At 44.0% G+C, this 13896-nt stretch overlaps 1 long non-coding RNA gene across 1 annotated transcript; it reads left to right on the top strand.

The window, feature by feature from the left end:
• The first annotated feature begins 808 nt into the window (after nucleotides 1–808).
• Nucleotides 809–10625, top strand: LOC138745718 (uncharacterized). Its single transcript, XR_011346444.1, has 3 exons — nucleotides 809–871; nucleotides 2398–2538; nucleotides 10448–10625. It is a non-coding gene; the product is annotated as an uncharacterized lncRNA (long non-coding RNA).
• The last annotated feature ends 3271 nt before the right edge of the window (nucleotides 10626–13896 follow it).

The raw sequence follows: 13896 nt of genomic DNA, 5'->3' as shown, positions 1-13896 counted from the left end.
CATAGATGTTTTCTATGTAAAAAAGAAATGGGAACAACAATTCATGCAATCTGGACATGTGAAAAAGTAGAAAAATTTTGGGAAGATCTAAATCAGATATTAAATAAAATAAAGAAAACAATATACCAAAGAATCCAGAGATCTTTGTCCTAAGTAACATAAAAAACAAAGAATTTGGAATTGATTTGGAGGATGCACAAAAAAGATTTGTTAAGATAGCTCTAGCCGTAGCAAAAAAATGTATTATGTCAACCTGGAAATTGGAAGATAATTTGAAAATACAACAATGGTATATAGAAATGAATAAATGTATTCCATTAGAAAAAAATAACATATAGTTTAAGAAATAATATTGAAATATTCGAACAAATATGGGAGCCTTATATTAAACACAATAGCGAAAACCTACCGGGGACAATCACTACCTAAGTTAACGGAAGGAAAAGGAAATGAAAAGAATGGACTCAGTGGAATTTCTGGTGTATTTTTATTGAATGACAACATTGTCTGACTTGTTTAATGTATCCTAGATTTTATACCTTAAATGGACGGGAGGGTGGGAGGGGAGGAGGGAGGGGGGGGGGAGAAAATGACATTGTATATGTGTGAAAAGCAAAATATGTGTATCATGGTTAATGTGATTTATGGTGTGAAAAATAAAAAATTATAAAAAATAAAAAAAAATGCTCTTAATTGGAAATAGCAAAAAAGATTGCGACGAGTTATACGATATTTATTTCTCAGTTGCTCAAATGACATTAATTGACCCCTTTCATAACAATCTTCAACATTTATAATCCCCTTACGAAACCAGCTATCCAGCAATTGATGATCCTGAAGATACGAGGATTTTGAATCAAAGCCATTCTGGGTGATGTACATCCACTTACACCAATTTCATCATTTATTTTATTCCATATATTAATCAAATGTTTCAACAATTGTGTATCTTTATCACCAACCATTAATTTTGATTCCCACTTGTACATAAATTCTTCTGCTTTTCCCTCTCCTATTTTATTTGATTCTATTTTAACCCTTTCAAAAAAAGAAGCAAGAAATCTCATTTGAGCTGCTCCATAACAATTTTTCAAAAGAGGAAGCTGCAGTCCTCTCAATGCAGAATTTTCATTGGGTTATTTGTAACATGGGATTCAATCGGAAATGGGTTCACGTGACATAAAACCATGATGCAGAATGTTTTCTAAGAATGGAATACAAGAGGAGGATTCACTAGGTCTCCAGCAGGATATAGATCACAAGATATAGGAGCAGAAGTTAGACCTTCGAGTCTGTTCCACCAATCTTCCACTCAGCCCCACTGCCCAGCTCTCTCCCCATTACCCTTAATTCCTTGACGTATAAAATACCTGTCAATCTCTGCCTTAAATACACCCAATGACCTAACGTGGGTTTCACGACCCATTGACAAAATCAATTTTTCCACATTTGTTTTAAATTGACACCCTTTTATCCTGAAATTATGCTCTCCTGTCCTAGAATCCCCTACCATGGGAAACATCTTTGCCATACGTACTCTGTCCAAGCCTTCCAGCATTTGAAATGCCTCTGAGGTCCCCCTTATCCTTCTGTACTCCAACTAGTTCAGTCGAAGAGTCGACAATTGTTCCTCATACACTAACCCTTTCATTCCTGATATCATTCCAGTAAATCATCTCTGACCTTCTCCAAGACCAGCACATCTTTTCTCAAATACGGCACCCAAAACTCTAATTCTGATTGAAAGGAAAGGGAATTCTCCAACGACACAAACACAACAGTTAAATGATATTATGTCTTGTTGATATTTACCACTCGGGAAGGTTCTTGTTGTGTTGTTCAGGGAAGCATTAGTGTTTTTGTGACTCAATGTACGAGCATCTGAAGTCTGTTATCTCTTCAGAAAAGCTTGATAGCTTTAGCATGGAGCAGAGCTGAACCAAGTCTTTGCAGGTATTTAAGGGAGTGTGTGGGCAGGGTTTGTTCTGGACCAACAATCTCACCAAATGACTCTGCTTGAAATCAAGATTCAAACCATTTTGAGCAATACAACAGGAATTGTTCAACAAGAGCCTGATGTTCCCTGAGGAGTTTTCTTTCAATAGTGGAAGTGATTTTTTTTTTAAAAGCCCGTTAATATTCCTGATACAGATGTTTGTATTTAACTTTCAGGTTGCTATCTGTTGTTAACTTGGAGGCCATTAATGGGGTGACTGGGTGGAGTCTTTGCTTTAACCAAGCAGTTCTCTTGCAATTTTCCAGCTGTTGGATGCAATTCAGTTGCTTGAAAGTTTAGCAAGTGGGATTTTGATGTGAAATTGCAACTCACAGCGTCATTTTTGTGTTTGAAAATGCCAATGTGAAAATTTTAACTTTAGTCTTCTTGGTTTTCTCAAGTTTACAGAGGAAATGTTGGGTGAAGCTGAGAAGACAGAGTTGGATGCCCATTTGGTGTATCGGCTGGGCAAAGCAGAAAGCACAAAATGAGGGGCTGAAAAAATAATGAAGCAGACTGAAGTGCCGTTGAACCAAACCCAGGTAAAGAATTTAATTTTGTGCAGCGTACTTAAGAGACCAAACAATTTGGGATTTTAGTGGTGACCTATTTAAATGAACAAAATCTGATTAGAATAGAAGTTTATGGAATGTTTGGAAGTTGCCACAAAAAAATGGAGCATATAAATTAGATGTTGTAATTAAGATAAATGAACAATTCAATGAGCCTGGTGTCACAGCATCTGACTCCCTCTACTGTACATCACCGTTAAACCTTCTCCCCAATATGAACCTGATGTCAAAATATCTGACACTGTTAATCGTACATCAATGTTAAACCTTCTCACGAATGTGAATCCTGTCTCAAAGTTTCTGCCTCAGTCTATCGTACATCAACATTAAACTTTCTCCCCCCTATGAACCTTGTGTAATAGAATCTGCCTCAGTGTACCGTCCATCACCGTTAAACCCTCTCCCCACTGTGAACCTGGTGTCACGGTATATATCTCAATTTACAGTATATCACCGTTAAACCTTCTCCCCCGCTGTGAACCTGGTGTAATAGAATCTGCCTCAGTCTACCGTCCATCACCGTTAAACCTTCTCCCCACTGTGAACCTGGTGCCACGGTATATATCTCAATTTACAGTATATCACCGTTAAACCTTCTCCCCAACATGAACCTGGTGTCACAGTATCTGCCTCAGTCTACTGTACATCACCATTAAACCTTCTCACTACTGTGAACTTGGAGTCGCAGTATTGATCTCAGTCTATCGTATATACTGATAAACCTGTTCCCCACTGTGCACCCGATGTCACGATATCCATCTCAATTTACCGTACATCACTGTTAAACGTTCTCCCCAATGTGAACATGGTGTCACAGTATCTGACACAGTTTATAGTAACTCACTGTTAAACCTTCTTACTACTGTGGAATCCATCTCACATTTTCTGCCTCAGTCTACCATTCATAAACATTAAGCCTTTTCCTCCTGTGAACCTGGTGTTAAAGTATCCGCCTCAGTTTAAAGCACATCACCATTAAGCCTTCTTACTGCCCTGAACTCAGCGTCACAGTATATCCCAACGTCTACAGTACTTTACCGTTAAAACGTCTCCCCACTCTGAACCTGGTGTCGCAGTATCTCATACAGTTTATTGTACATGACTGATAAACCGTGTTAATGTTCTGAAACCATTGTCAGTCTACCATACATCATCGATTAACATTTACACATCTGTGAACGGGTGTCACTGTATCTGACACAGTTTATCGTACATTACTGTTAAACCTTCTCCCCACTGTGAACCTGGTGTCACTGTATCTGACACAGTTTATCGTACATTACTGTTAAACCTTTTCACTGCTGTGAACCCAACGTCACAGTAACTGTCTCAGTCTACCGGACATCATCGTTGAACCTTATCCCCACTGTGCACCTGGTGTCACATTATCTACCTCAACATACCGTATATCACCATTAAACCTCCTCCCCATGTGAACCTGGTGTCACCTTATCTGCCTCAGTCTACCATACATCACCGTTAAACATGATCCCCATTGTGCACCTGGTATCACATGATCTACATCAACATACCGTACATCACCATTAAACCTTATTCCCATGTGAACCTGGTGTCACAGTATCTGCCTCAGTCTACAGTACATCACCGTTAAACCTGATCCCCACTTTACTCCTGGTGTCAAGTTATCTACCTCAACATACCCTACAACATACCTTCTCCCCCTGTGAACCTGGTGTCACAGTATCTGACACAGTTCATAGTATATCACTGTTAAACCTTCTCACAAATGTGAATCCTACTATAAAATAATTCTCCCCTTCTAAGTCTCGCTGTATTCGAATCCCACCTATTTTAAAAATTCCAAAAAAAAGAGAAAAATCAATCCCTAAACAAGCTACTCAAGAGTAGTAACCCCCTAAAAATCTGGGTGTGGTAAAGTCCACAAGTGGCAGGTGACTAAAGGACTCAGTGTCACCCACCCCCAGTCAGACTTTCACAAAGTCCTGAAACAAAAACATTCAACCCAGTGATTCCAGTCCCAATGATTGTTCCGGATCTTCAATATCGAGAAGACTTTGCGTCAATTCAACTTTTTTCCATTCTTTCCATATTTTCCAATCTTCCCATTTCCATTCCCATTGACCCTTCCCTTCGGTGACAATGGTGACGATCACCCATTTCCTCGAACATCTGGCAATGAATTAGCAAATATTAAAGCATCTTGGTCATTTTCAAAAAACTGAGATTGAAAATTCCCATAAAAATCTTTCAATACTGCCGCATAACGAAAAGCAAATTTATATCCCTTTTGCCACAATACTTCTTAGGCTGAATTATATTCTCGGTCTCTTCTGATAATTTCTTGACTCAGATCTGCATTTAAAAAAAACCCTATTATTTTGAACCATCAGTGGAGCCTGATTTTGCCGTGTTTTCTGCACCACCAATCGGAGGATCATCTCTCTGTCTTGATATTTAAAACAGCGAATCAAAACTGCTTGTGGTAATTGGCCTGGAAACGGTTTCTTCCTTAACACTCTGTTTGGTCGATCTAATTCCAGTCCATCCGGAATGAATTACCTGCCCTACACTTCTGGGATCCATTTCTTCAAAACCTTCACCGGATCCGAACCTTCCATATCTTCCGGAAGACCTACTATCTTAACATTATTTCTACGCCTTTAGTTTTCTAATGAGTCAAACTTCTTCAATAATTCCTTCTTCTGAAATCCCCCAATCTACAAAAGGATCTTCCACTTTTCCATTTTTTCTCTATTACGCTCCACTTGACTCTTGCATGCAAGAAAGCTTCCTCAATCTTTTAAAAATGTTCTTGCACAGTGTCCACTGATCATGTCCATCTCGTAACATCACTCTTAACTACATTAATATCTTGCTTCATAAAAGTTATTTCTTCACACACAGTGTTCATTTTAGTTTTCATTTCCAAAAAATCCTTGAGTCATCTGATGAGTCATCTGCATTGATATATTTGCCATATCTTCCATGAGTTGAGCAATCCCTTCCAGAATTGGAAACACAGAATCCAGTCCAGGATCCATCACCTCCCTTTGAGGCCGACCGTCTTTTGCCTCAGTCTCCAGTTCTTCAAACTCTAATGAAGTTGAGCATCTTCTTCCTCCATAGCAATAGGTCCTCTTCCGGTGCTGCTGCTGGTCTGGACACCCGATAACAGTGTGCCGGCCTCGTCAGTTAACCGTCGCTCAGACTCCCCCACAGCTCACACCTTTTCCAAAGCATTAGTGGACCCTCGACGCATTGCACATGCCCGGTAGCGCCACCGACTGCGCAGGTGCGTCTTCTGATGTTACACTGTACCTTTCCTTACCACTAGGCAATGCTGCAGGCTCACGGGCCTGTCCTCACTCAGCTGGCCCGCCCTCACGCCTGTGATCATGAGTGCACGAGTCAAAACCGCTGAACTCATCGCTGAGCTGTCGTCATCTTGAGATAGCGCAAGTGGTGCCGACTAAATACTTAGCCGGGCAGGAGTCCTCTGAGGCTTGGAGATACTAGTCGACTACTCCGTTGCTCAATTTGAACTCGGCCACAATTCTTCAACACTTTTGTAAGGTAATTCTTTCTGGAACTGAGTTTTCGATTTTTTCACATTTGTAGCCATTTCGATCCACCACTATTCCAAAGTCTATGAACAGTATTTTTAATCACTTTTACAACTTTTAAAATCGAGCATTTGATAGTCTAACTGGGGAAGGGTGGAACCACACGTCTACCCTCTGCGCCATCTTGTCACAGTATCTGACACAGTTTATAGTAAATCACTGTTAAACCTTCACATTACTGTGAATGCTGTCTCTCAGCTTCTGCCTCAATCTACCGTTCATCAACGTTAAACCTTCTCCCCCTGTAAACTTGGTGTTAAAGTATCAGCCTAAGTTTACCAGACATCACCATTAAACCTTCTCCCCATTGTGAGTCCAGTTTTACTGTATCTGCCACAGTTTATTGTACATCACTATTATACCTTCTCACTACTGTGAACTCGGTGTTACAGAGCCTGCCACTCTACCGTACATCACCAGTAAACCTTCTCCTCAATGTGAGCATGGTGTTACTGTATCTGCCACAGTTTAGTGTACATCATCATTAAAAATTCTCCCCAATATGAAGCTGGTGTCACTTTATTCGCCAAAGGTTATCGTACAGCTCTGTTAAACATTTTCCCCACTATGAACCCGGTGTCACAGTAACTGCCTCAGTTTCCCATACAACACCAATAAAGCTTTTTTTTCCCACTCTGAGCCCAGTATCAACGTATCTACGTAGTCTCCTGTACATCACAATTAACCTCCTCCCCACTGTGAACCAGGTTTCACAGTATCTGCCACAGTTTATTGTATATCATTTTTAAATCTTCTCACTACTGTAAACCTGGAGTCACAGAATCTCCCTTATTCTACCATACATCTCTGTTAAACCTTCTCAGTACTGTGAACACAGTGTCACAGTATCTGCCAAAGTCGACTGTACATCACCGTTAAACATTCTCCCCACGTTGACCCATTTTTCACTGTTTTTGCCACCATTTATCGTACATGACAGTTCAGCCTTCTCCCCGCTGTAAACTTGGAGTCACAGTATATTCCACAGTTTATTGTACATCACTGATATACCTTCTCCTCGTTGTGAATGCGGTGTCACCATATCTGCGTCAGTCTTCCGTACATCACCATAAACTTCTCCCCAATGTGAACCTGGTGTCACTTTATCTGCCACCGTTAATATTACATCACCGTAAAAACTTCTTCCAACTGTGTACCTGGTATCACAGTATCAACCACAGCTTATCATGCATTACTGTTAAAGCTTCTCACCACTGAAAACTTGGTGTCACAGTATCTGCCAAAGTCTACTGTATATCACCGTTAAATATTCTCCCAACTGTGACACCGAGTTCACAGTGTCTGATACAGTTTATCGTACATTACTGTTAAACCCGCCAGATAAGATCTAGATAGCGAAAGAGGAGTTCTCACATCTGCAGGAACTGGGGATCATTCGTTGCTTCAACAGTCCTTGGGCCTCGCCGTTCCACCTGGTCCCAAAAGCCTCCGATGGCTGGCGCCCCTGCGGAGATTATCAACGGCTTAATGACACGACATTACCTGACCGTTACCGCATCCCTCACATTCAGGACTTTATGGCCAGTCTGCATGGTGTGAGAGTATTCTCCAAGGTCGATCTGGTGTGCGTGTATCATCAAATCCCATTGCACCCCGAGGACATCCCCAAAACGGCCATCATCACCCCCTTCAGCTTGTTCGAATTTTTATGCATGCCTTTCAGGCTCAAGAACACCACCCAGACCTTCCAGCACCTCATGGATACAGTGCGCAGGGATTTGAATTTCGTGTTCATTTATCTGGATGACATTCTTGTCGCCAGCAGAGACTGGGCACAACACAAGTCTCAGCTGCACACCCTCTTCTCCCGATTGGCCGAATTCAGCCTAATGATCAGCTCGGGAAAATACCAGTTTTGTGCAGAAGAAAATTTTGATGGGATGAAACTAACCCAGAATCCATTGCACAAGATTGGAAAAATTAGATTGAGCGTCTTCAAATACTTGGAAGTTTTGATGTCAACAGACTTTGGAGTGGCCACATTTGCTCAGTTACACCAGTTTTCTGATGTAAGCGAAGGTGGTTTTGATCCTGTCAGTTACTGAGTCCTGTGAAATAACCAAGTGCGAGTAGATGGTGGATCTGTAATGGGAAAAGCCAGAGTGGCTCCATTAAAGTCAGTCACAAGACCTTGAATGGAATTGACTGCTGCTATTATGGCGAGCAAAATGGACGCTATGTTAAGAAGAGAATTACAGATGGAGTTAGCAGATCCTGTGTTTTGGACTGATAGAACATCAGTGCTTAAATATATTAATAATGAAATCATGAGGTTTCATCTCTTTGTGACAAACAGAGAGAATGAAAACCTGGATAACAACAAATGGCAGATTTACCACAGGACAGAGTTTCACCTGATGAATTCCCATTTACATCCGTGGAAGTTGATTATTTTGGTCCTTTGCAAGTAAAGTGAGGACGAAGTGTTGAAAAACGATATGGAGTTATTTTCACTTGTTTGACTATGAGAGCAATTCATATTGAAGCAGCGTCATTGCTTGACAGAGACTCTTTTATTAATGTTCTTTGGCGTTTTATTCCTAGACCTGGTCAAGTAAAAAAATTATGTTCTGATAATGGATCTAACTTTAAAGGAGCTGAACTAGAATTATGAAAAGTTATTCAAAATTGGAATCAACATCAAATTCATGATACATTACTTCAGAAAGAAGTTAATTGGATATTTAATCCACCCATAGTTATGGGTGTGGTACGGGTAAGGGTTAGTTGGTTGTGGAGAACGTTTACAAAGGTCTGTACTGGGCAGTACTGGGCAGCAATGCTTAATGTTGTAATGGATGCGGAAGCTCTGGGAAGGGATAAGGGAGGGACTGGCCAGGAAGTCTGCAGATGCTGGGTCCGAGGGCAATGCCCAAACATGCTGGGCACACTCATGGATAGTTTTGTGAGGAGCAGGTCCTGAATCACGAGTCAAATTGAGTATTTCGAGAAGGTGTCAAAGGAAATAGATGAAGGTCAAGGTTTGTATGTGATGCACGTGGATTTTAGTAAGGTGCTTGACGAGGACGTCACGGTGGCCTCATTCAGAACGTCGGGAGGCATGGGATCCATGGAGCCTTGGCTGTGTGGATTCAGAATTGGCTTGTCTGCAGTAAACAGAGGGTAGAGGTAGATGGAACAATGACTAGTGGCGCTCCAAATGGATCTGCTCTGGGACCCCTGCTCTTTGTGATTTTTATGAATGATGATGGGAGTGGAAGGGTGGGTACGTCAGGGGATGACACAGAGGTAGAGATGTTGTAGACAGTGTAGAAGGTTGTCATAGGTCATCCAGTTTGCAGAGAAGTGGCAGATGGAGTTCAATCCTGTAAATAGAGATGTACTTAAACAAGCAACTGGTACAGGTTTATTTCCAGAGTCATTTTCAAGGGCACGAATAACAGTTATTCCAAAGAAGGTTGGAGACCCATTAAAATTAGCTTCATATAGACCAATATCTTTATTGAATGCAGATTACAAGAACGTGAGGGCAGAGCACTTGGTTAATGGCAGGATGATGAACAGTGTGCAGGACAGAGATATATTTAGATCCTGCTCCATAAATCGCTCAAGGTTGCTGTGCAAATTGAGAGGGATTTTAAGATGGTGTATTGTGTGCTGGCCTTCAGGAGTCAGGGATTGAGTTCAAGAACTGAGAGGTAACGTTGCAGATGTATAAAATTCTAGTCAAACCACACTTGGAATATTGTGTGCATTCCTGGGGCGAGAATACCAGTGGACGTCTAAATAAGATGAGATGAGGGAACTTTAGACAAGATGTGAGGGGGATATTTTGTTGACACAGAATGTAGTGGGTGGCTGGAATGCATTGCCAGGGGTAGTAATGGAGGCTGGTCCAAAAAAGGCATGAAAAAGATTTTAATTTCGGGACAGAAATAAAAGAAAAGCAGAAGGTACTGGTGAGAGGGAGGGAAGAGTAATATTGTTGTGGGGTACGTTCAGATGGGTCAGCTGAAGGGACTTGACTGATCCATCCATGATTTGTCCAGCATCTTGCTGCCATGTCGTGGTGAACCAGGGTGTTGCCTGATGGAGACACGGTACTCTGAGCTCTGCAGATATAGATTGTGGTTTTCTCCATAACACACTTCCTCAGGTAAAGCAGAGGAAGAGAAAGGCCCTAGTGTGCAGGGGTAGGGAGGGGGATGATGGGGGACGAGTTGGGGCCCTCCAAAGTCATCGTGATCAGGCCTCGGAGACAGCATCTCTATCACTCGTATTTCTCTTCCCAGGAGAAGGAGCGATCTCAGAGACAAGACACGAGTCCAGAAGAACATTGCAGCCCAGCTGAACAGAGGACGGACAACATCCTGATGGCCTGAACCCCTCCCCTTCTCCCTCTGGCCCTGCCAACTCCATTCCCCACTTCTTCCATATCCCTTCACCCACTTCCCCCACCCATTTCTCCCCTACCTCTCCTCCATTCCAACCCCCTCCCACTCACCTTCCCCTTCACCTACCCTCACACCTATGCCCTAAACTCAGCCCTCCTCCCTTCACCTCCCCTTCCCCTCTCCTTTGCCCCTCCCCTTCGCCTCCTAACCTTCCCCTCCTCCCCTTCCCCTCCTTCCCTTCCCCTCCCCTTCCTACCCCTAACTTAGGGGAAGGAGGGATAGGGGAAGGGGGTAGGAGAAAGGAGGTAGTGAGAGGGTAGGGGTAGGTAATGGGGTAGTGGTAGGGGGTGCAGGTATGGGGTAGGATTAGGGGAAGGGGGTAGGTGTAGAGGATAGGGGTAGGGTTTAGGTTAGGGTTGGGGAAGGTGGGTAGAATTAAGATAAGGGTCAAGGACGGGTAGAGGTACAGTTAGGTTTAGGGTTAGGAGATGTGGGCTCGGGTTAGGTCGAGGTTTAGGGTTAGGTTTAGAGTTCAGGGCAGTGGGCTTGTGATATGTTTAGGGGAAGGGGGTAGGAGTAGGAGGTAGAGGTGGGGTGTGAGTTGGGGTTTGGGGAAGGTGGGTAGGATTAGGGTTGGGTTTAGGGGACACCGTAGGGATAGGGTTAGGGGACAGAGTAGAAATAAGAGTTAGGGTTGGGGACATGGTGTAGTATTTCAGGGTATCGGTAGTGTTAACGTTAAGGATAGAGTTTGTTAGGGGTTAGGGTAAGGTTGGGGAGGGGAGCGGGGGAGGCGAGCAGGGCACGGGAAATGGGGCGGTGATGGGGGAGGGGAATGGGCATGGGAATGAGGAGGGGTACGGTGTAGAGGAAATGGGAGGTGAATGGAGGAAGGCATCGCTACCCCCTCCCCTCCCCCTCCCTTCCCCCACATTATCCCTGCCTCCTCTCCTCCTTCCAGAGGAAGCCGGGCCTCATACCGGCCAGAACCTCCCTGTAATTTCAGAGCCTCCGTTTCAGGAAGTGCCTTCGACGCTTGCCGCTGGACAGACATCTTGTCTCTTGATTCATTCTATACCGTTGATATTAAATTTAAAAATGGTTTGGTCTTTTAAAGCTTGAACTCAAAAGGCTGGTCCAGATAGACAACACAGAAACAGGCCCTTCGGCCCCACTCTCCTGCTGGCTGTGCTGTTGTAATCAGTCCATATTCCTCTCCACCTTTTCATTCTTAGCTCCCATCCAGCTCATGTTGCCTTGTCAATCTCACGGTCTGTGGGAAGAAGCTATTTCCCTCCCTGGCTTCTCTGCTTTTATTCCTCCATATCTCCTTCCTGATGGCAGGGGGACAAAGATGCTCTTTGCTAGATATCTGGGAGTCTATTTACAGAGCCCATCCCTGCAAAAAATTCAGGGGTCCCTTTCCTTGAGGTTCCACCCATGTTGCCTCTCCCTCAGCACTCTCTCGTCAGAACTCAATTGCACCCTCCTTCCCCTCCTCTCCCAGGTTTCAGTATCCCCCTGACAATTCCAGTCAGCTGCCATGTCTACACCCTGCCCCACCTGCTATCGAATGCCCTGCATCCTCCTTCCCCATTGGTTTCCTCCTGTTATCAGGCATCAGGATGGACCCCACCCTGTTGAAACTACCCGTATTCTCACTGATCTCTCTGCGCCTCTGCCCTCCATCCAGGGGTCTTGGTTGTCTTGTGGTGATGGTGGAGAACAAAGTACCAACTCAAGGAGATAGGGAGCTGTAAGGAGACCCCCAGTTCCAGGAGACAGGGAGAACCACAGAGATGCCCAACTCGGTCAATCAGGTAGAACCCGGTCATCAGGTGCAAGGAGCTCTTGGTACTGCTGCACGTGGGGCAGGTGTGGCCCATCCCCACACCTCCACCCTGTCAATTCCCAAAATACATTTCCAATTCATGTGGGGGTCCAAAATGGATAGAGTCTGGAGGACCATGTACATCGTCAATCAATGGGGGAATAACCCTAACCAGCATGGCTATTGTGTATGGCTGTGCTTCGAAACAAAGTGCAAGGGCACCAAAAGCCACTATGTGCTGAGGTTCTACCTGGCTCAGGTGTTGCGAAAGATTGGTCTGGCCCTGATGCCACACAATATCCTAGTCAGCAGGACTTTGCCCCATCAACTTCATGGGAATGGTTGCATAGACAAACACTATTGACCACAGGGCCATCAGGCAGTGGTCAGCATGGAATTCCTGCTGACACAGAGACTAGGACTTGATGAGCTACTGTGGGGTGGTCCCCTAAGCAGAGCATCCAGAGACAGACATCCAGAACTGCTGGAAGACCAGAATCTCAGTGAAAGATGCCCTTTGGTCTGCCTGAAACCCAGATAAGAGAAGCAAACACTAGAAGCCCAAAGCAAAGGGAGGAAGGTTTAGGGGCAATATAAGGGGTACTTGTTTTTACACAGAGTTGTGGGTGCCAGGAATGCCTTGCCAGGAGTGGTGATGAAGGCTGAAATATTAGCGGCATTTAAGGGCTTCTTGGACACATGAATGAAGGAAACATAGAAGATAGGAGCAGGAGTAGGTCATTCGACCCTTTGAGCCTGCTCTGCCATTCAACGAGATCATGGCTGATCTTAAAGTTCAGTACCCCATCCCTACCTTCTCTCCGTAACCTTTAATACCCTTATACTGAAGAAATATATCTAATTCCCTCTTAAACATATTTAATGAACCTGCCTCTACTGCCCTCTGTGGCAATGAATTCTACAGATTCACCACTCTCTGGGTAAAGAAATTCCTCCTCATCTCCGTCCTAAATGGTTTGCCTATTATCCTCAAACCATGCCCCCGGGTTCTGGATTTTCCCATCCTTGGAAACATCCCATCTGCATCCATTCAGTCCAGTACTGCCAGAATTTTATATGTCTCTATGAGATTCCCTCTCAATCTTCTAAACTCCAGCGAGTACAATCCCAATTTGCGCAATCTTTCCTCATAAGTCATTCCTGCCATTCCAGGTATCAGCCTGGTGAATGCCTCTGCACTCCCTCCATTGCAAGAATGGAGGGTTATGAAGGAGGAAGGGTCTAGTTTTTATTTTGCTTGGAATTGATAGGTCAGCGCAACATCGAGGTCCGAAGGGCATAACTGTTCGACGTTAACCTGCTGGTCTTTTAGCACATGGAAATGTGGGTGAGGGAACGCTGCCCACCGGCCTATTCCAGGTTGCTGAGAGATGTACTGAGGCTTGGTGCAGCCAACACGAGGGCGCTGTGGGGAAGGACTCTCATCCCCCGGGTCTTGAGGGGCGGAGACTAAGGGGAACCCCTTCAACCACAGAGTGCAGGGAGTAACCACAAG

Source organism: Narcine bancroftii, chromosome 11, assembly GCF_036971445.1.
Source record: "Narcine bancroftii isolate sNarBan1 chromosome 11, sNarBan1.hap1, whole genome shotgun sequence".
In the NCBI taxonomy this organism is placed as follows: Eukaryota; Metazoa; Chordata; class Chondrichthyes; order Torpediniformes; family Narcinidae; genus Narcine; species Narcine bancroftii.
The sequence above is the reverse complement of the archived record's forward strand: the minus strand, read 5'-3'. Positions and strand labels throughout refer to the sequence as shown.